Raw genomic sequence first — 25,220 nt, forward strand, 5'->3', positions numbered from 1 at the left:
CAAATGGTTTTACTGTACGCATCACCCTTGTCATCACAGTTTACGTACCATAACATCATTTCCTCATCAAATGTTGCATTCATTAACCATATTATCATAATCATACGCCATTACCAAAAAAATTTATAATGAACGTCCATTTTAGTGACCCTATCTTGGTCGACCACTTTGACACCTTGTCCCACTAGATTTATTAATAAAACGTTATACCATAAAATCCTATAACAAATTGCCAAAATGGATTGTTCATGATTTGGAGTTTGTCCCACCAACATAATCTAGTCGACCACTATATCATAATTTAATTCTCACGGCCCATAATGAAAAAAAAAAACACAGCTCCATAATTAAAGAAAAGGAATACAGTCCACTCCATTTGGAGTTTATATCTTTAAACGCATGCATCAAAAAAATGTCGGCCATAATTTTGTAATGTGTTCATATACACAATATTTTGTCTTTGGTCTAGCTAATGTGTTTTAAACTCCAACACACAATATAATCAATCGTGCGGTATTCGATGGTGATTAAGTTATCACATAAATAGATAAGTGATAATTTTTGCGAATAGAATTTAGAAAAGGAGGCTGAGCAGCAGGAGTGTTTAAATGGTGTTCATTAAATGTGGTTGTGGTCTCGATGGTTCCGAAATACATAATGAAAGGGACGGTGGTTGTGGTGGAGGATGGTGGTGTCAAACCGAAACCGTAGTTAGGGTGATTAGTGGTTGTTTGTGTGTGTTGTTCGATATAACCAGAACACATAACAAGTTGGTGATGGTTTGGGCTGATCAATACCACAAGTAGGAGTAACAGTGAGTGGTAGAACATGTAGGTTTGGTTGTTTAAATAGATTAAAAATAGAAAACGGAAGCAAGTAAGAGTAGCAACTACGGGTTTTCGTTAGATGATATGTAACAACCCGACTTCGTTATACCAAAAATACGACAAAAAAAAAATTTATTATTTATTCAGCAAGTGGCGCGGCGCGCCATAATGGCCGCGCGGCGCGCCAAAACAGTCTGTCCGAAAATGTTTTAAATGCGAAAAAGATAGACCTCTTCCCGACATATTTAGACCAAACGCTTTTCACCACACATTCATATGTATAAAACTAACACGAACCAATCATTAAACGAGTTTTTACGAAATGGGGCCCACATTGGCCGTTTTACAACTTTCGTACAAAATACAAGTTTCTATCCCAATTTACATTTAGACGAGTTAGGACTCTAAAACCCAACCCGATACCAAGAGCATAATCGCGGGGACTACCAAATCCCCAATCCGCGTCCGCATATCCGAAAGCTACCCCCATCGAGCCCAAGCGCTCCTACGCAACTAGTCTATCAACTAGCTAGCTTCACAACAATTCCTGTAAAAAGGTAAACAACGAGAGGGGTAAGCTTAACGCTTAGTGAATGCAATAATTATACATACACATATATAATCTACTTACTTGCATCACTTACACAACCTCATACGCGGGATCAATAATTCGACAATAATGCAACAATAATATGCATATACCAATATCCACATTCCACAAGTAGCTAATAATACAATAGCATACGATTCATAATTAAATGCTTCAATACATAATTCACATAACCTTGGTTAACCAATTCGAACAAGGGAAACGGTACTTACAAGACCGTTGGAGTTCATAACATCCACTAGTGTTACTTACACACCGCGTAATCACTAGTCCCCGGGTGATGTCTTAAACACCGCGACTAACTCACCCTTACAACAATGTGGCGTCTTAAACACCGCGACGAATCCACACTTCATTCAATACAATGAGTGGTGTCTTGAACACCGAGACACTTCCACTCCCATGACATTGTGGCGTCTTAAACACCGCGACAATACCACAAGTCAATTACACAATGAGTAGTGCCTTAAACACCGCGACAATACTACTCGTTACCTAGAATGTGGTGTCTTGAACACCGCGACAATGCCACATTCACACAGCACAAATAAATACATTATATACACATACGCATAATTATTCCACTCACCTTGACACAAGGATGATGATTATGCACTTCCGAACTTCAAAGCAATGTACCTAATACATTAAGTACACTTTCAATACACGAACTAGTGGAACTAGCCACATTACTTACACTTGAGCATTTGATGACCCAATTTGTATTAAATAACTCGACTACACAAAAACCGTCCTAAATTGGCCAAGACACATGTCAAATCACCAAAGCTAGTGATTTAAAGTCTACTAACTTAGATCAACACAACTTAGGGTAATTCATACCCATTTCACCCAAACTAGGTCAACATTACTATTTTGACCCATTTCAACGCTTAAACTTACAAACTTGGTCAACTTAACCCATTTACAATTCTTTCAACATTCAATAAGTGTTTAGTGCTTAACGACACAATTAACACTTGCAAATCTCATTTCATTTGACCAAAACTAGTGTCATTACCAACTTTGACCCATCAAAGTTAACCCATTTTGACATAAGTCCCAAAAACATCTTTAATCACTAACGGCTAGTGATTTACTTTCCAAAATACTAATTAACACTTTAATCAAGCTTTTAAATACTCGGTTCATCAATTCTTGACCTCATAACTTAGTTTGACACCAAATCAAGGTTAACACCCATTTGTCATACAAACATGTTCTTATAAACTTCTACACACTAACACACTTACCAACTAGTGATTAAACACCCAAACCATGACCAAATTCATCCTCAAACCCTAAACCCACAATAATCGGGTTTACATACACAATACATAAAGTAAAACCCCCAAATTCATGAGAAATAGGGTTTATAACCCAAACTAGTTCAATCCCTAAATATGAACAAGAATTTTAACAATTAGATTCGGAGTTAGAACATACCAACACTACTACAACGTAGCCGTGAACGAGGAGAACAATTTTAACTCTTGAGACCCGGCCTGAATCACTCTTCTTCTTGCCCAAACCTCCAATTCCCTCTCTAGAACCACTCACTCTCTCTCTAGGGTTTGATATGTGTGAGAGTGAAGAAAAGAGGAGGAAATGAGTTAGGATAAGGTTTTGGATCAGTTTTGATGACCCCAAACCGGCCTCAAGTGAAAAGACCAAAGTACCCTTCATTTACCCTTTAAAAAAAGCTGAAAAATTGCATCAGACCCATTCGGCGCGCCGCGCCAAATGGTGGAGCGCCGCTCCATTATGCAGGTCAGATTTCAGAAACTCGTTTTGGCCATAACTTTTCGACCGTAGCTCCGTTTTCGATGAATCAAATATCGTTGGAAACGTAATAAGATTTCCTTTCCAATGGTAAGGTTTTGAAACATCAACTCAAACTTTATTTGGGGTCGAAAAGGTACGTACACTTCTTGTTACTCCAAACAACGTCCAGTTTTTCTTCGACGTTCGAGCAATCAACACGTACATGCTTCGTACACTTCCTACACACATCGTACACCATAAATACATTATGTGCAATAAATATTTGGGTCTTACAACTCTCCCCCACTTAAACTCGATCACGTCCTCGTGATCTTCGCCACTTAACCAATCCGGACCTACACTCTACTGTCTTTTGACATGTATCCAACTCGATGTCCGCAATAATTCCAATAACGATTTCCATTAATCCGAAGTTTCACCACACGCTATTAATCACTAGCGTGCATTACCGCAACAAGCGATATCCCACGCGCCCAATTTTCAAACTACCCACTTAGGAAATATTGAAAACACCATACATTCCTTCGAGTTCTCTCGTCTACAACTCGCAACAAGCTACATTCCTTCAACGAAGAAATCTCGGTATCGCCCACTAATCACACTAGGGGCACAACTTTCCCATAAATTAATCCGCACACGACCATCCGCCACTGGATTAATCCAGGACGACGATAATACACCATGAGTTAGACGAAACATCAACACTCGACACAGAGTTTCTCCCCTAAACCTTCAACACGACCACACAAAACGGCCCCTAGTACTAGCATGGAAACTATTTGCGTACTAGAATCCTGTCAACGGTGAATTATTACCCCAACAATTCGCAATTCGTCACGCGACCTTCAAAAATATTCACCAACGCCGGGTGAACCCTTCTACCTAAACCGCCCGTTAAGGATGGTCTTGACATTATAATACAACTAACGGGTCGCATTACCAGGGAAAACACCCTCGCAAACAAACAACAACCGCGCGTCTCTATGTGAGACAATCGGAACCGGCACTCCCCACCTCACAATCATCCATAAAGTGGAATAATCTACTGACAATATCCACAATCACGTTTCCCGACAGGGAAAATACAGTACCCACCACCATGCATAACTCGTACTCACTCAACAATACTATCCAAGTTTTGCACCAACCCAAGTTTATATCACGAGAGCACCTGCAACGACAGTTACATTCTCCCACGTCCATCATCTCAAGCTTCACACTTGGTCTCATACCGCACTTGGTACTGCACGACCACCTCATACAAGAAGACTTACGCTTCACTTGACCTAACACCACCGGAGATTCCTTGAGCGGTAGTAAAAACTCCCCCACTTAGGATTTAGCTCCGCATTCTTACCGCAAAGATGATAACATCCCGCGGAACTGCCATTCCACAACACACATGATCATTCCCTTCACTAATCATAAACACTGACTCACTGCAAAATCACTCTAGGCTCTCAGAGCCGTCATACAAAAATTACCAGAGATGTCGTACACGCGACGACTTCGCGCCTTCATACCCCAAATCACAATCGACTGCCTTAATCGTTCGCAAAGCGAACTCCACCAAGTCCCACATACGTCTCTATGCCTAAGCATACGTCACTACGATAAATCAGTCGTGCATCTCAGTCGAGATCACCAGACCATTCACTCAACGAACCTTTACCGACAATTGTTCACTCTCATGGAGAAGAGTGACCAATCTGACACAATAATTGCATCGACCGCAATATCAACACTTCATCCTAATCCTTCGGTTTAACTGACCCTTAAGTCCGTCACCAGCTCACCGGTCGTCTCCACTTGTCTAACACTTAAGAGCAACAAGATTTCGCTCATCCGTCACTTCCCAAGAAGTATTTACCAAAATGCTCTTAAACTTCGACTTTCATAACCGTCGAATTACAATCACACGTCGATCACTATTGTAATCTCCACTGCTTCCAAGGGCATCTCACGGTCACCCTAAGCACAAAGTGATCACACCACTAACGGAGTTTGACATTACACTAGCAGGTATAAAGAGGCACCTGACGCAGTGTCATGCAGACTCCCACCACAATCTACCGAAATTAGAAACTCGATCTTTGGGTTTCATACACCCGACGTCACCCATTTCACCACAACAATGACCCGAAGTCATACCTACCCGAAAAAACCTTACGGTTTATTGTCTTATAGAAAGTTTCTACCGATCACATGCTACCCGCAATTTCCACAAGGCCAAACGATATAGCCTAACGAAACCTTTCATCTAACACTAAAGAGATGCTCGGGAACACCAAGTCTTACTCCCTTTCACACATCGGCGCAACCACTACAACAAGGAATGTTCCGTTAGGAATGTTACCCTATAATCTATAACACGCTAACGCACTACATGATCACCGTCACACGGGTCCCACTCCCATGAGTTTAATGACCCAAAGATTCATCGATTCGCCAATTCCAAGGCGACATACAACAAGAATCCTAACGCGATTCTCTAACCACACACTCTACCGAGTGTAACTCAAACTACAATCATTAGACTTGTCGTATTCCATTACGGAATTTAAGTCCTCGTCGCACACACGCACACGTAAATCGGTCATCCTAGTTACGATGGGTAACTAAAGCCAATAACAATCTCAACAGTGCACCCACTACTTAGGGTGACTAAGCACGCACCAAACTCGTGAGTTGGCTCACTCACTTAACTAACCGAAACCACCGTAACACTTCTCGACTCGCAACGAACCCGATGTGACTACAAGCACATCACCCGAGACACTATCAACTAGGAACCAATAAAGATTCCTCATTTATCCCGAATCTACCCCAACCATGCCACGTTTCCTCCGTTCGGTACTCGTCATGTCATGCTTGATGTCAAGATACACTTTCGTAATAATGGTGATCGGTCATTATTACAAATGCGTACCTTACCATTTTCACATGTCCACGCAAAGTACCTTACCCGGACTGACGCAACATTCACACAAAATAACACGCGATAACTCCTAGTACCCGAATGACCAACGTCCTTACCGCGAACTTGATCACTCAAAACCGCCAATTATTCGAATCTCTCCAACAGATTCGTCCCTAGGACACCGCACAACTAGATTCCTGTATATATATATACACATATATACAATATAATAATTAATATACACAAGTACACCGCAACACAAGTCAACCTACAACCTAGGTGACTATCACTAACAACATTCAAGTTCGCCTACTTACATTAGGCACTAGTTATCTAAGGCACTAATTTACACACGAAATAAGACCCCACATAATCACGCTTTGGATAATCACAAGTCCTAGTTAGTCACCTACTCTAAGGCACTAACAAATCTCAAACCGACCCGTATTCCTACAAGTCCCGCAAATAACGCACATCCGTCAAATGTCTAAGACTAGGCACCTATTCCAAGGTCATCTAATTCCCTTAGACTATGCTCTGATACCACTTGTAACAACCCGACTTCGTTATACCAAAAATACGACAAAAAAAAAATTTATTATTTATTCAGCAAGTGGCGCGGCGCGCCATAATGGCCGCGCGGCGCGCCAAAACAGTCTGTCCGAAAATGTTTTAAATGCGAAAAAGATAGACCTCTTCCCGACATATTTAGACCAAACGCTTTTCACCACACATTCATATGTATAAAACTAACACGAACCAATCATTAAACGAGTTTTTACGAAATGGGGCCCACATTGGCCGTTTTACGACTTTCGTACAAAATACAAGTTTCTATCCCAATTTACATTTAGACGAGTTAGGACTCTAAAACCCAACCCGATACCAAGAGCATAATCGCGGGGACTACCAAATCCCCAATCCGCGTCCGCATATCCGAAAGCTACCCCCATCGAGCCCAAGCGCTCCTACGCAACTAGTCTATCAACTAGCTAGCTTCACAACAATTCCTGTAAAAAGGTAAACAACGAGAGGGGTAAGCTTAACGCTTAGTGAATGCAATAATTATACATACACATATATAATCTACTTACTTGCATCACTTACACAACCTCATACGCGGGATCAATAATTCGACAATCATGCAACAATAATATGCATATACCAATATCCACATTCCACAAGTAGCTAATAATACAATAGCATACGATTCATAATTAAATGCTTCAATACATAATTCACATAACCTTGGTTAACCAATTCGAACAAGGGAAACGGTACTTACAAGACCGTTGGAGTTCATAACATCCACTAGTGTTACTTACACACCGCGTAATCACTAGTCCCCGGGTGATGTCTTAAACACCGCGACTAACTCACCCTTACAACAATGTGGCGTCTTAAACACCGCGACGAATCCACACTTCATTCAATACAATGAGTGGTGTCTTGAACACCGCGACACTTCCACTCCCATGACATTGTGGCGTCTTAAACACCGCGACAATACCACAAGTCAATTACACAATGAGTAGTGCCTTAAACACCGCGACAATACTACTCGTTACCTAGAATGTGGTGTCTTGAACACCGCGACAATGCCACATTCACACAGCACAAATAAATACATTATATACACATACGCATAATTATTCCACTCACCTTGACACAAGGATGATGATTATGCACTTCCGAACTTCAAAGCAATGTACCTAATACATTAAGTACACTTTCAATACACGAACTAGTGGAACTAGCCACATTACTTACACTTGAGCATTTGATGACCCAATTTGTATTAAATAACTCGACTACACAAAAACCGTCCTAAATTGGCCAAGACACATGTCAAATCACCAAAGCTAGTGATTTAAAGTCTACTAACTTAGATCAACACAACTTAGGGTAATTCATACCCATTTCACCCAAACTAGGTCAACATTACTATTTTGACCCATTTCAACGCTTAAACTTACAAACTTGGTCAACTTAACCCATTTACAATTCTTTCAACATTCAATAAGTGTTTAGTGCTTAACGACACAATTAACACTTGCAAATCTCATTTCATTTGACCAAAACTAGTGTCATTACCAACTTTGACCCATCAAAGTTAACCCATTTTGACATAAGTCCCAAAAACATCTTTAATCACTAACGGCTAGTGATTTACTTTCCAAAATACTAATTAACACTTTAATCAAGCTTTTAAATACTCGGTTCATCAATTCTTGACCTCATAACTTAGTTTGACACCAAATCAAGGTTAACACCCATTTGTCATACAAACATGTTCTTATAAACTTCTACACACTAACACACTTACCAACTAGTGATTAAACACCCAAACCATGACCAAATTCATCCTCAAACCCTAAACCCACAATAATCGGGTTTACATACACAATACATAAAGTAAAACCCCCAAATTCATGAGAAATAGGGTTTATAACCCAAACTAGTTCAATCCCTAAATATGAACAAGAATTTTAACAATTAGATTCGGAGTTAGAACATACCAACACTACTACAACGTAGCCGTGAACGAGGAGAACAATTTTAACTCTTGAGACCCGGCCCGAATCACTCTTCTTCTTGCCCAAACCTCCAATTCCCTCTCTAGAACCACTCACTCTCTCTCTCTAGGGTTTGATATGTGTGAGAGTGAAGAAAAGAGGAGGAAATGAGTTAGGATAAGGTTTTGGATCAGTTTTGATGACCCCAAACCGGCCCCAAGTGAAAAGACCAAAGTACCCTTCATTTACCCTTTAAAAAAAGCTGAAAAATTGCATCAGACCCATTCGGCGCGCCGCGCCAAATGGTGGAGCGCCGCTCCATTATGCAGGTCAGATTTCAGAAACTCGTTTTGGCCATAACTTTTCGACCGTAGCTCCGTTTTCGATGAATCAAATATCGTTGGAAACGTAATAAGATTTCCTTTCCAATGGTAAGGTTTTGAAACATCAACTCAAACTTTATTTGGGGTCGAAAAGGTACGTACACTTCTTGTTACTCCAAACAACGTCCAGTTTTTCTTCGACGTTCGAGCAATCAACACGTACATGCTTCGTACACTTCCTACACACATCGTACACCATAAATACATTATGTGCAATAAATATTTGGGTCTTACATGATAATGGTAGGTTTGTTAATTGGAACCACAAATAAATTCATGGTGTAATCCAACTGAAACAGAAAACAGTAGCGTCTAACCTTTGGTTTGATTTTGCGTGTTAAACAGAAAGGAAACGAGTGAATTAGAGTGGTTGTCAAGTGAAAAAGAAACAGTCATGTAGCAGCAGCAAATCGTAGCAGCTTTTGATGTTTTAATGGTGTTGTTGTGATGGTTCTTGGCTGCAAAAATATCAACAACACAGCTGCAGTAGTCGATAGTGGTGATAGAGGTTGGAGGTCAATCAACGGGGTGAAGAGAGTAAGGTGTGTGATATTGTTTTTGGGTTCAAGGAGATATATATCTCTATATATATCTAGCATGCATCTCTATATATGTGTATATGGTTAAGATAGATAATTGAGTCAGATGACAAAAAAAATAAAACAGTAAAGCACACTAACACTTTTAATAATTTTGTGACTTCATACAATAATTCACGGATATAGGTTCAGGCAATTGAGAAATTGACATAAGGAATATATAATATAAATATATAAACATGTGATTATATTAGCCGTCATCTACTATTCCTTTCACGGACCGAATTTCGTGTTCCGTGGATCATCAGTGGCGGATAAAAATGTTCAGAAAAATCCCATATTTTTAATTTAACTATATTTATTTATTTTGGTCATTATGGTATAAAATTCGATCATTAACTATTAAATAAAAATTACATTAATTCTTGACTCCCAACCCCAAGTAAAATATAAAAAGTTTTAAAATTCAACAAATAGTTTCTAAATATATTTTTAGTAAGCCTAAAATTTATAGAACTCATTTTCGGATCACCGTTTATTTTAAAATCACATATATTTGTTTTTAACTCGTTTAATATCGATCGAATTACAATTGAGCGTTACTGTCGATTACAAAATAAATTCAAATATATACATACATATATATATATATATATATATATATATATACATACATATATATATATATATATATATATATATATATATATATATATATATATATATACAATATACTTCATTTATATATAGATACCTTTTACATATTAGTTATTATATATTATTTTATTTTACATTATTAGTTCTAACAATTACGTCATATAATATTTCAATTTATATTTCAAATTCATATATTTAAATATATATGTATCTATTTACAAATAGTGGTTCGTGAATCATCGAGAGCGGTCGAAGGTCAATGAATATATGAAACAGTTCAGAATTTTTGAGACTCAACATTACATACTTTGTTTATCGTGTCGAAATCATATAAAGATTAAGTTTAAATTTGATCGGAAATTTCCGGGTCGTCACAGTACCTACCCGTTAAAGAAATTTCGTCCCCGAAATTTGATCGAGGTCGTCATGGCTAACAATAAGAATATTTTCATGACAATTATGAGTTGATAGATAGAATTTTATTACTGTTGAGTAATATGGATAAGATAATTCGACTACTCGAGTGAAACTATCACAAAGAATGAAATGAGTAAATGAAAGTTCGTCTTAACCGGTGACGTAGTCACGGTTGATTTTCTGAATTCAAGGGAAAAGGTAGAACTATCAAGATAATATGTTCTTGATATGTTTAGAGGTTAGATAGAATGTAAGAGTCGTGTAACATGGCACATGATGATGTTATGATCTGTGAATCATCATGTTCCATTAGAAACTCAGCATGACTTACTGTAATATAATCACGTTGATCAAGTGTCATTATATTATACTAACTCATACTTCAGTTCCCAACACTACTTCAATAACATTCAATTTTTAAATTCGAATTTTTTTAGAATTTAGAAACTAAAATAGTTTTCTTTCTGATATCGCGAAGAGATAAATGATTTCAGATACGAATAGTTATGAAAATATCTTCAGAAATATCGAGGATATTTATAGATACGATGATATCTTAGAATTTCTAATATCGATGGATGATTAAGAAGATTTGTCCATAAGAGTTTAAAGTCAGAAGCAAGGTATTCATTTATAACCTCAGCAGATACTGAATCATTTGGATTCTTTAAAGGCAGGTTTAGTCTTTGTGATTCATCCACTGCCTCTTTTATGGTTTGCTCAATCCGTTTTCCAGTTCCAACTTTTTTGAGCTTTACCAACATACTATTCTTTATCATCATACTTTCGACCGTTACGGTCATTTACAGTTTTTGCTGCTTCATTAGTATTTTTCAAAATTTCGAGAACTGATTCGCAGACTGGGTGCTTTTCAGAATTTCAGAATGGAAGATCATAATTCTATGAGATAAATGTTATATGTATACATATAACTATTGATATATAAACGTTGTGAGATTCAAAATACTGATTGCTGATTTCTGGTAATTAGTATGGAAATTATCGTTACAAAACACGGATGAGTATATGATAGGGTTTCAATGAATATAATTATTTTTCGGAAAATCAAAGATCAATGAAGTTGCTGGTATGTTTACTGCTAATGTGATGGGGTATAAATGTAACGACCCTGAATTTTCCAACGTTTATTTATTAATAATTGTTATTATTAATATTTGTGATTTAACGAATGTATGTTATTACATTTACTTGGTACCATGATTGCCCGAACTTGACTTTAATTGCCCGAAACGTCTTTGTGACACACGAAACTTTCACGATTAATATTTTCAGATATTATTTATATTCATGATTAAGTTTTATTAATCATTTTAATTAACTATGGTTATTAGTTAGTTACTTGGGCTTTTAATTGGATTAACTTGTTAATCACATATATACTTAGGCTTTTAATTGTACATGGGCTTAGAAGCCCACCCCACTCACTTTAATAGACTTAATTAGCCCAACCTACTTCTTTAATGGACTTAGTTTGAAATGTCCCGTTCTTATTGATTAAAAACGTTCCATATTAATTGATTTCGTTGCGAGGTTTTGACCTCTATATGAGACGTTTTTCAAAGATTGCATTCATTTTAAAACAAACCATAACCTTTATTTCATCAATAAAGGTTTAAAAAGCTTTACGTAGATTATCAAATAATGATAATCTAAAATATCCTGTTTACACACGACCATTACATAATGGTTTACAATACAAATATGTTACAACAAAATAAGTTTCTTGAATGCAGTTTTTACACAATATCATACAAGCATGGACTCCAAATCTCGTCCTTATTTAAGTATGCGACAGCGGAAGCTCTTAATAATCACCTGAGAATAAACATGCTTAAAACGTCAACAAAAATGTTGGTGAGTTATAGGTTTAACCTATATATATCAAATCATAATAATAGACCACAAGATTTCATATTTCAATACACATCCCATACATAGAGATAAAAATCATTCATATGGTGAACACCTGGTAACCGACATTAACAAGATGCATATATAAGAATATCCCCATCATTCCGGGACACCCTTCGGATATGATATAAATTTCGAAGTACTAAAGCATCCGGTACTTTGGATGGGGTTTGTTAGGCCCAATAGATCTATCTTTAGGATTCGCGTCAATTAGGGTGTCTGTTCCCTAATTCTTAGATTACCAGACTTAATAAAAAGGGGCATATTCGATTTCGATAATTCAACCATAGAATGTAGTTTCACGTACTTGTGTCTATTTTGTAAATCATTTATAAAACCTGCATGTAGTCTCATCCCAAAAATATTAGATTTTAAAAGTGGGACTATAACTCACTTTCACAGATTTTTACTTCGTCGGGAAGTAAGACTTGGCCACTGGTTGATTCACGAACCTATAACAATATATACATATATATCAAAGTATGTTCAAAATATATTTACAACACTTTTAATATATTTTGATGTTTTAAGTTTATTAAGTCAGCTGTCCTCGTTAGTAACCTACAACTAGTTGTCCACAGTTAGATGTACAGAAATAAATCGATAAATATTATCTTGAATCAATCCACGACCCAGTGTATACATATCTCAGTATTGATCACAACTCAAACTATATATATTTTGGAATCAACCTCAACCCTGTATAGCTAACTCCAACATTCACATATAGAGTGTCTATGGTTGTTCCGAAATATATATAGATGTGTCGACATGATAGGTCGAAACATTGTATACGTGTCTATGGTATCTCAAGATTACATAATATACAATACAAGTTGATTAAGTTATGGTTGGAATAGATTTGTTACCAATTTTCACGTAGCTAAAATGAGAAAAATTATCCAATCTTGTTTTACCCATAACTTCTTCATTTTAAATCCGTTTTGAGTGAATCAAATTGCTATGGTTTCATATTGAACTCTATTTTATGAATCTAAACAGAAAAAGTATTGGTTTATAGTCGGAAAAATAAGTTACAAATCGTTTTTGTAAAGGTAGTCATTTCAGTCGAAAGAACGACGTCTAGATGACCATTTTAGAAAACATACTTCCACTTTGAGTTTAACCATAATTTTTGTATATAGTTTCATATTCATAATAAAAATCATTTTCTCAGAATAACAACTTTTAAATCAAATTTTATCATAGTTTTTAATTAACTAACCCAAAACTGCCCGCGGTGTTACTACGACGGCGTAAATCCGGTTTTACGGTGTTTTTCGTGTTTCCAGGTTTTAAATCATTAAGTTAGCATATCATATAGATATAGAACATGTGTTTAGTTGATTTTAAAAGTCAAGTTAGAAGGATTAACTTTTGTTTGCGAACAAGTTTAGAATTAACTAAACTATGTTCTAGTGATTACGAGTTTAAACCTTCGAATAAGATAGTTTTATATATATGAATCGAATGATGTTATGAACATCATTACTACCTCAATTTTAGTAGGTAAACCTACTGGAAGTGACAATAAATGATGTAGCTTCAAAGGATCTTGGATGGCTTGAAAGTTCTTGAAGTAGGATCATGACACAAAAACAAGTTCAAGTAAGATTTTTACTCGAATTAAGATAGTTTATAGTTATAGAAATTGAATCAAAGTTTGAATATGAATATTACCTTGAATAAGAAAGATAACCTACTGTATATAACAAAGGTTTCTTGATCTTAGATGATTACTTGGAATGGATTAGAAAGCTTGGAAGTAAATTAGTAAACTTGAAGGGATTTTTGAAGTGTTCTTGAAGTGTTCTTCCTATGATGATTATAGCTTGATTCTTGAAGTGATTTTTGATGAAGATGATGATTAACTACTGGAAAAATACGTTCATAATAGTGTGAGTGTGTTGAGAGAGAATTAGAAAGAGAATTGGAAGTGAAATGGAGTGAATGATGAGTGGTAATTGGTGAGTGGTGAGTGGGGTTAAAAGGAGTTCTAGTTAGTTGACTAGCTCATGGTAGAAGTTAAAATTGATTAGTAATACATGAAATAATCAAGAGTAGAATCCCATGCTAGTTCCTATTGGTATATACCCATAGTAAGTACGTTTTGAAGCTGTGTATAATACGGGTAAAAATACGACTAGAATTCTTGATGAAAGAAAAGAATGGGAAAGTAACTGTAACCATTTTCGTTAAGTATGAGTGTTTTGATATATGTTTTGAAGTCTTCCAAAAGTATTTTAATACATCTAAATACACTACATGTATATACATTTTAACTGAGTCGTTAAGTCATCGTTAGTCGTTACATGTAAGTGTTGTTTTGAAACCTTTAAGTTAACGATCTCAATTAATGTTGTTAACCCATTGTTTATTATATCTAATGAGATGTTAAATTATTATATTATCATGATATTATGATATATTAATATATCTTAATATGATATATATACATTTAACTGTCGTTACAACGATAATCGTTACATATATGTCTCGTTTCGAAATCCTTAAGTTAGTAGTCTTGTTTATATGTATATAACTCATTGTTAATATACTTATGGAGATAATTACTTATCATAATCTCATGTTAACCATATGTATATCCATATATATATCGTCATGTCATTTTTACAAGTTTTAACGTTCGTGAATCGCCGACCAACTTGGGTGGTCAATTGTCTATATGAAACATATTTCAATTAATCAAGTCTTAACAAGTTTGATTGCTTAACATGTTGGAAACATTTAATCATGTAAATATAAATCTCAATTAATATATATAAACATGGAAAAGTTCGGGTCACTACAGTACCTACCCGTTAAATAAATTTCGTCCCGAAATTTTAAGCTGTTGAAGGTGTTGATGAATCTTCTGGAAATAGATGCGGGTATTTCTTCTTCATCTGATCTTCACGCTCCCAGGTGAACTCGGGTCCTCTACGAGCATTCCATCGAACCTTAACAATTGGTATCTTGTTTTGCTTAAGTCTTTTAACCTCACGATCCATTATTTCGACGGGTTCTTCGATGAATTGAAGTTTTTCGTTGATTTGGATTTCATCTAACGGAATAGTGAGATCTTCTTTAGCAAAACATTTCTTCAAATTCGAGACGTGGAAAGTGTTATGTACAGCCGCGAGTTGTTGAGGTAATTCAAGTCGGTAAGCTACTGGTCCGACACGATCAATAATCTTGAATGGTCCAATATACCTTGGATTTAATTTCCCTCGTTTACCAAATCGAACAACGCCTTTCCAAGGTGCAACTTTAAGCATGACCATCTCTCCAATTTCAAATTCTATATCTTTTCTTTTAATGTCAGCGTAGCTCTTTTGTCGACTTTGGGCGGTTTTCAACCGTTGTTGAATTTGGATGATCTTCTCGGTAGTTTCTTGTATAATCTCCGGACCCGTAATCTGTCTATCCCCCACTTCACTCCAACAAATCGGAGACCTACACTTTCTACCATAAAGTGCTTCAAACGGCGCCATCTCAATGCTTGAATGGTAGCTGTTGTTGTAGGAAAATTCTGCTAATGGTAGATGTCGATCCCAACTGTTTCCGAAATCAATAACACATGCTCGTAGCATGTCTTCAAGCGTTTGTATCGTCCTTTCGCTCTGCCCATCAGTTTGTGGATGATAGGCAGTACTCATGTCTAGACGAGTTCCTAATGCTTGCTGTAATGTCTGCCAGAATCTTGAAATAAATCTGCCATCCCTATCAGAGATAATAGAGATTGGTATTCCATGTCTGGAGACGACTTCCTTCAAATACAGTCGTGCTAACTTCTCCATCTTGTCATCTTCTCTTATTGGCAGGAAGTGTGCTGATTTGGTGAGACGATCAACTATTACCCAAATAGTATCAAAACCACTTGCAGTCCTTGGCAATTTAGTGATGAAATCCATGGTAATGTTTTCCCATTTCCATTCCGGGATTTTGGGTTGTTGAAGTAGACCTGATGGTTTCTGATGCTCAGCTTTGACCTTAGAACACGTCAAACATTCTCCTACGTATTTAGCAACATCGGCTTTCATACCCGGCCACCAAAAATGTTTCTTGAGATCCTTGTACATCTTCCCCGTTCCAGGATGTATTGAGTATCTGGTTTTATGAGCTTCTCTAAGTACCATTTCTCTCATATCTCCAAATTTTGGTACCCAAATCCTTTCAGCCCTATACCGGGTTCCGTCTTCCTGAATGTTAAGATGCTTCTCCGATCCTTTGGGTATTTCATCCTTTAAATTTCCCTCTTTTAAAACTCCTTGTTGCGCCTCCTTTATTTGAGTAGTAAGGTTATTATGAATCATTATATTCATAGATTTTACTCGAATGGGTTCTCTGTCCTTCCTGCTCAAGGCATCGGCTACCACATTTGCCTTCCCCGGGTGGTAACGAATCTCAAAGTCGTAATCATTCAATAATTCAATCCACCTACGCTGCCTCATATTTAGTTGTTTCTGATTAAATATGTGTTGAAGACTTTTGTGGTCGGTATATATAATACTTTTGACCCCATATAAGTAGTGCCTCCAAGTCTTTAATGCAAAAACAACTGCGCCTAATTCCAAATCATGCGTCGTATAATTTTGTTCATGAATCTTCAATTGTCTAGACGCATAAGCAATCACCTTCGTTCGTTGCATTAATACACAACCGAGACCTTGCTTTGATGCGTCACAATAAATCACAAAATCATCATCACCTTCAGGCAATGACAATATAGGTGCCGTAGTTAGCTTTTTCTTCAATAACTGAAACGCTTTCTCTTGTTCATCATTCCATTCAAATTTCTTCCCTTTATGCGTTAATGCAGTCAAGGGTTTTGCTATTCTGGAAAAGTCTTGGATGAACCTTCTGTAGTAATCAGCTAGTCCTAAAAACTGGCGTATGTGTTTCGGAGTTTTCGGGGTTTCCCACTTTTCAACAGTTTCTATCTTTGCCGGATCCACCTTAATACCTTCTTTGTTCACTATGTGACCGAGGAATTGAACTTCTTCCAACCAAAATGCACACATTGAAAACTTAGCGTACAATTCTTCCTTCCTCAATACTTCTAACACCTTTCTCAAATGTTCACCGTGTTCTTGGTCATTCTTTGAGTAAATAAGTATGTCATCAATGAAAACAATGACAAACTTGTCAAGGTATGGTCCACACACTCGGTTCATAAGGTCCATGAACACAGCTGGTGCATTAGTTAAACCAAACGGCATGACCATAAAATCGTAATGACCGTAACGTGTTCTGAAAGCAGTCTTTGGAATATCATCTTCTTTCACCCGCATTTGATGATACCCGGAACGTAAGTCAATCTTTGAATAAACAGACGAGCCTTGTAGTTGATCAAATAAGTTGTCGATTCTCGGTAGTGGGTAGCGGTTCTTGATGGTAAGTTTGTTCAACTCTCGGTAGTCGATACACAACCTGAATGTACCATCTTTCTTCTTGACAAACAAAACAGGAGCTCCCCACGGTGATGTGCTTGGTCGAATGAAACCACGCTCTAAAAGTTCTTGTAATTGGCTTTGCAGTTCTTTCATCTCGCTGGGTGCGAGTCTGTAAGGAGCACGAGCTATTGGTGCAGCTCCTGGTACAAGATCTATTTGAAATTCAACGGATCGATGTGGGGGTAATCCCGGTAATTCTTTCGGAAATACATCGGGAAATTCTTTTACAATGGGAACATCATTGATGCTCTTTTCTTCAGTTTGTACTTTCTCGACGTGTGCTAGAACAGCATAGCAACCTTTTCTTATTAGTTTTTGTGCTTTCAAATTACTAATAAGATGTAGCTTCGTGTTGCCCTTTTCTCCGTACACCATTAAGGGTTTTCCTTTTTCTCTTATAATGCGAATTGCATTTTTGTAACAAACGATCTCTGCTTTCACTTCTTTCAACCAGTCCATACCGATTATCACATCAAAACTCCCTAACTCTACTGGTATCAAATCAATCTTAAATGTTTCGCTAACCAGTTTAATTTCTCGATTCCGACATATATTATCTGCTGAAATTAATTTACCATTTGCTAATTCGAGTAAAAATTTACTATCCAAAGGCGTCAATGGACAACTTAATTTAGCACAAAAATCTCTACTCATATAGCTTCTATCCGCACCCGAATCAAATAAAACGTAAGCAGATTTATTGTCAATAAGAAACGTACCCGTAACAAGCTCCGGGTCTTCCTGTGCCTCTGCCGCATTAATATTGAAAACTCTTCCGCGACCTTGTCCATTCGTGTTCTCCTGGTTCGGGCAATTTCTAATAATGTGGCCCGGTTTTCCACATTTATAACAAACTACATTGGCATAACTTGCTCCGACACTACTTGCTCCGCCATTACTCGTTCCGACACCATTTGTTCCTTTCGTTCTATTAACCCCTGGTCCGTAGACCTCACACTTCGCCGCGCTATGACCATTTCTTTTACACTTGTTGCAAAATTTGGTGCAGAACCCCGAGTGATACTTTTCACACCTTTGGCATAGCTGCTTCTGATTGTTGTTGTTGTTGCGGTTATTATTGTTGTTGGGATGATTGTTGTAGTTGTTGTTGTTGTTGTTGTTGTTGTTGTTGTTGTTGGGCCGTTTGTTGTAGTTGCGATTGATGTTGCGATTGTTGGGATAATTATTGCGATTATTGTTGTAATTGCTGTTGTTGTTGTATTGGTGATTCTTATCACCGTTTTCCTCCCCCTTTCTTTTGACTTGCTTCACATTGGCCTCTTCAGCAGTCTGTTCTTTAATTCTTTCTTCAATCTGGTTCACTAGTTTGTGAGCCATTCTACATGCCTGTTGTATGGAGGCGGGCTCGTGTGAACTTATATCTTCTTGGATTCTTTCCGGTAATCCTTTCACAAACGCGTCGATCTTCTCTTCCTCATCTTCGAATGCTCCCGGACACAATAGGCACAATTCTGTGAATCGTCTTTCATACGTGGTAATATCAAATCCTTGGGTTCGTAACCCTCTAAGTTCTGTCTTGAGCTTATTGACCTCGGTTCTGGGACGGTACTTCTCGTTCATCAAGTGCTTGAATGCTGACCACGGTAGTGCGTACGCATCATCTTGTCCCACTTGCTCTAGATAGGTATTCCACCATGTTAACGCAGAACCTGTGAAGGTATGCGTAGCGTACTTCACTTTGTCCTCTTCAGTACACTTACTTATGGCAAACACCGATTCGACCTTCTCGGTCCACCGTTTCAATCCGATCGGTCCTTCGGTTCCATCAAATTCCAAAGGTTTGCAGGCAGTGAATTCTTTGTAGGTGCATCCTACACGATTTCCTGTACTGCCAGATCCAAGGTTATTGTTGGTATGTAGCGCAGCCTGTACCGCGGCTATGTTTGAAGCTAGAAAAGTACGGAATTCCTCTTCATTCATATTCACGGTGTGTCGAGTAGTCGGTGCCATTTCCTTCAAAATAGTCAAATGGAACAAGTTAATCATACAGAATATTAAGAGTAGTTAATAGTATTTCGTAGCATAATATGAACTCATTTATAAAAGCTTTTTCTTCATATTAGCATTTTATAATTTTAAATTCGGGTAGTACCTACCCGTTAAGTTCATACTTAGTAGCTAATATACAATTCAACTACTACAATTCTATATGAAAAACTGATTGTAATAATATTTCACGTTCAAACTTTTATACAATATTTTACAAACTTACAATACCGCTTATTTTACATAAAGCATGAAATATAGCACACGATAACTTTGATACAAGATAGTTGTGAAGATAATTCTAGCTAGTACACAAGTCGTTCAGCAAAGACAATAAAGACACGTAATTCATATGTCCAGAAACAAGTCATGCATTCTGGTTTTACTAGGACTACTTCCCATCCTTGGTCTTGTGGAACATAACCGTTATGGCCGTTGATAAGACAGCGTGTTGTAACATCGTCAAAGGGACGAGGGTTACGTAATGACCAACAGTCTCGTAATAACCTAAAAACCTCATTTTTTATCCCAATTACCGACTCCGTTACTTGTGGGAACGTTTTGTTTAATAGTTGTAGCCCGATGTTCTTGTTCTCACTTTGGTGAGAAGCGAACATTACTAACCCGTAAGCATAACATGCTTCTTTATGTTGCATGTTAGCCGCTTTTTCTAAATCACGAAGTCCTATATTCGGATATACTGAGTCAAAATAATTTCTTAACCCGTTGCGTAAAATAGCATTTGGGTTCCCCGCAATATATGCGTCAAAGTAAACACATCGTAACTTATGGATTTCCCAATGTGATATCCCCCATCTTCCGAACGAAAGCCTTTTATAAACCAAGGCATTCTTGGAACGTTCTTCGAATGTCTTACAAACTGATCTCGCCTTAAATAGTTGTGCCGAGGAATTCTGACCGACTCTAGACAAGATTTCATCAATCATGTCTCCGGGTAGGTCTCTTAAAATATTGGGTTGTCTATCCATTTTGTGTTTTTATACTGTAAAATAGACAAGAGTTAGATTCATAAAAAAAATACTTATTAATACAAGCAATTTTTACATATATCATAAAGCATAAGCACACTATATTACATATATTACACCACACGAATATAACTATCTTATTCCGACTCGCTCGTTTCTTCTTGTTCGGTTTTGGTTCGTTTTGCCAAGTTTCTAGGGATATATGATGTTCCCATAATACGAGCCGTCGTTGTCCACATTGGTTTAGAAAAACCTGGTGGTTTAGAGGTTCCCGGGTCATTGTTACAACTTAAAGACTTCGGGGGTTGACGATACATATAAAGTTCATCGGGGTTGGAATTAGATTTCTCTATTTTTATGCCCTTTCCCTTATTATTTTCTTTTGCATTTTTAAATTCAGTTGGGGTAATTTCTATAACATCATCGGAATTCTCGTCAGAATCCGATTCATCGGAGAATTGGTAATCCTCCCAATATTTTGCTTCCTTGGTGGAAACACCATTGACCATAATTAACCTTGGTCGGTTGGTTGAGGATTCTCTTTTACTTAACCGTTTTATTATTTCCCCCACCGGTTCTATTTCTTCTTCCGGTTCCGATTCTTCTTCAGGTTCTGATTCTTCATCCAGTTCCGACTCTTCTTCCGGTTCCTCTTCGGGAACTTGTGAATCAGTCCACGAATCATTCCAATTTACATTTGACTCTTCATTATTATTAGGTGAGTCAATGGGACTTGTTCTAGAGGTAGACATCTATCACATAATATCAAACACGTTAAGAGATTAATATATCACATAATATTCATATGTTAAAAATATATAGTTTCCAACAAAAATGTTAAGCAATCATTTTTAAAGAAAACACGGTCGAAGTCCAGACTCACTAATGCATCCTAACAAACTCGATAAGACACACTAATGCAAATTTTCTGGTTCTCTAAGACCAACGCTCTGATACCAACTGAAATGTCCCGTTCTTATTGATTAAAAACGTTCCATATTAATTGATTTCGTTGCGAGGTTTTGACCTCTATATGAGACGTTTTTCAAAGACTGCATTCATTTTAAAACAAACCATAACCTTTATTTCATCAATAAAGGTTTAAAAAGCTTTACGTAGATTATCAAATAATGATAATCTAAAATATCCTGTTTACACACGACCATTACATAATGGTTTACAATACAAATATGTTACAACAAAATAAGTTTCTTGAATACAGTTTTTACACAATATCATACAAGCATGGACTCCAAATCTCGTCCTTATTTAAGTATGCGACAGCAGAAGCTCTTAATAATCACCTGAGAATAAACATGCTTAAAACGTCAACAAAAATGTTGGTGAGTTATAGGTTTAACCTATATATATCAAATCATAATAATAGACCACAAGATTTCATATTTCAATACACATCCCATACATAGAGATAAAAATCATTCATATGGTGAACACCTGGTAACCGACATTAACAAGATGCATATATAAGAATATCCCCATCATTCCGGGACACCCTTCGGATATGATATAAATTTCGAAGTACTAAAGTATCCGGTACTTTGGATGGGGTTTGTTAGGCCCAATAGATCTATCTTTAGGATTCGCGTCAATTAGGGTGTCTGTTCCCTAATTCTTAGATTACCAGACTTAATAAAAAGGGGCATATTCGATTTTGATAATTCAACCATAGAATGTAGTTTCACGTAGTTGTATCTATTTTGTAAATCATTTATAAAACCTGCATGTATTCTCATCCCAAAAATATTAGATTTTAAAAGTGGGACTATAACTCACTTTCACAGATTTTTACTTCGTCGGGAAGTAAGACTTGGCCACTGGTTGATTCACGAACCTATAACAATATATACATATATATCAAAGTATGTTCAAAATATATTTACAACACTTTTAATATATTTTGATGTTTTAAGTTTATTAAGTCAGCTGTCCTCGTTAGTAACCTACAACTAGTTGTCCACAGTTAGATGTACAGAAATAAATCGATAAATATTATCTTGAATCAATCCACGACCCAGTGTATACATATCTCAGTATTGATCACAACTCAAACTATATATATTTTGGAATCAACCTCAACCCTGTATAGCTAACTCCAACATTCACATATAGAGTGTCTATGGTTGTTCCGAAATATATATAGATGTGTCGACATGATAGGTCGAAACATTGTATACGTGTCTATGGTATCTCAAGATTACATAATATACAATACAAGTTGATTAAGTTATGGTTGGAATAGATTTGTTACCAATTTTCACGTAGCTAAAATGAGAAAAATTATCCAATCTTGTTTTACCCATAACTTCTTCATTTTAAATCCGTTTTGAGTGAATCAAATTGCTATGGTTTCATATTGAACTCTATTTTATGAATCTAAACAGAAAAAGTATTGGTTTATAGTCGGAAAAATAAGTTACAAATCGTTTTTGTAAAGGTAGTCATTTCAGTCGAAAGAACGACGTCTAGATGACCATTTTAGAAAACATACTTCCACTTTGAGTTTAACCATAATTTTTGTATATAGTTTCATATTCATAATAAAAATTATTTTCTCAGAATAACAACTTTTAAATCAAATTTTATCATAGTTTTTAATTAACTAACCCAAAACAGCCCGCGGTGTTACTACGACGGCGTAAATCCGGTTTTACGGTGTTTTTCGTGTTTCCAGGTTTTAAATCATTAAGTTAGCATATCATATAGATATAGAACATGTGTTTAGTTGATTTTAAAAGTCAATTTAGAAGGATTAACTTTTGTTTGCGAACAAGTTTAGAATTAACTAAACTATGTTCTAGTGATTACGAGTTTAAACCTTCGAATAAGATAGTTTTATATATATGAATCGAATGATGTTATGAACATCATTACTACCTCAATTTTAGTAGGTAAACCTACTGGAAGTGACAATAAATGATCTAGCTTCAAAGGATCTTGGATGGCTTGAAAGTTCTTGAAGTAGGATCATGACACAAAAACAAGTTCAAGTAAGATTTTTACTCGAATTAAGATAGTTTATAGTTATAGAAATTGAATCAAAGTTTGAATATGAATATTACCTTGAATAAGAAAGATAACCTACTGTATATAACAAAGGTTTCTTGATCTTAGATGATTACTTGGAATGGATTAGAAAGCTTGGAAGTAAATTAGTAAACTTGAAGGGATTTTTGAAGTGTTCTTGAAGTGTTCTTCCTATGATGATTATAGCTTGATTCTTGAAGTGATTTTTGATGAAGATGATGATTAACTACTGGAAAAATACGTTCATAATAGTGTGGGTGTGTTGAGAGAGAATTAGAAAGAGAATTGGAAGTGAAATGGAGCTCATGATGAGTGGTAATTGGTGAGTGGTGAGTGGGGTTAAAAGGAGTTCTAGTTAGTTGACTAGCTCATGGTAGAAGTTAAAATTGATTAGTCATACATGACATAATCAAGAGTGGAATCCCATGCTAGTTCCTATTGGTATATACCCATAGTAAGTACGTTTTGAAGCTGTGTATAATACGGGTAAAAATACGACTAGAATTCTTGATGAAAGAAAAGAATGGGAAAGTAACTGTAACCATTTTCGTTAAGTATGAGTGTTTTGATATATGTTTTGAAGTCTTCCAAAATTATTTTAATACATCTAAATACACTACATGTATATACATTTTAACTGAGTCGTTAAGTCATCGTTAGTCGTTACATGTAAGTGTTGTTTTGAAACCTTTAAGTTAACGATCTCAATTAATGTTGTTAACCCATTGTTTATTATATCTAATGAGATGTTAAATTATTATATTATCATGATATTATGATATATTAATATATCTTAATATGATATATATACATTTAACTGTCGTTACAACGATAATCGTTACATATTTGTCTCGTTTCGAAATCTTTAAGTTAGTAGTCTTGTTTATATGTATATAACTCATTGTTAATATACTTATGGAGATAATTACTTATCATAATCTCATGTTAACCATATGTATATCCATATATATATCGTCATGTCGTTTTTACAAGTTTTAACGTTCGTGAATCGCCGGCCAACTTGGGTGGTCAATTGTCTATATGAAACATATTTCAATTAATCAAGTCTTAACAAGTTTGATTGCTTAACATGTTGGAAACATTTAATCATGTAAATATAAATCTCAATTAATATAT

The sequence above is a fragment of the Rutidosis leptorrhynchoides genome, chromosome 11 (genome assembly GCF_046630445.1).
Source record: "Rutidosis leptorrhynchoides isolate AG116_Rl617_1_P2 chromosome 11, CSIRO_AGI_Rlap_v1, whole genome shotgun sequence".
NCBI classification, from domain to species: domain Eukaryota; kingdom Viridiplantae; phylum Streptophyta; class Magnoliopsida; order Asterales; family Asteraceae; genus Rutidosis; species Rutidosis leptorrhynchoides.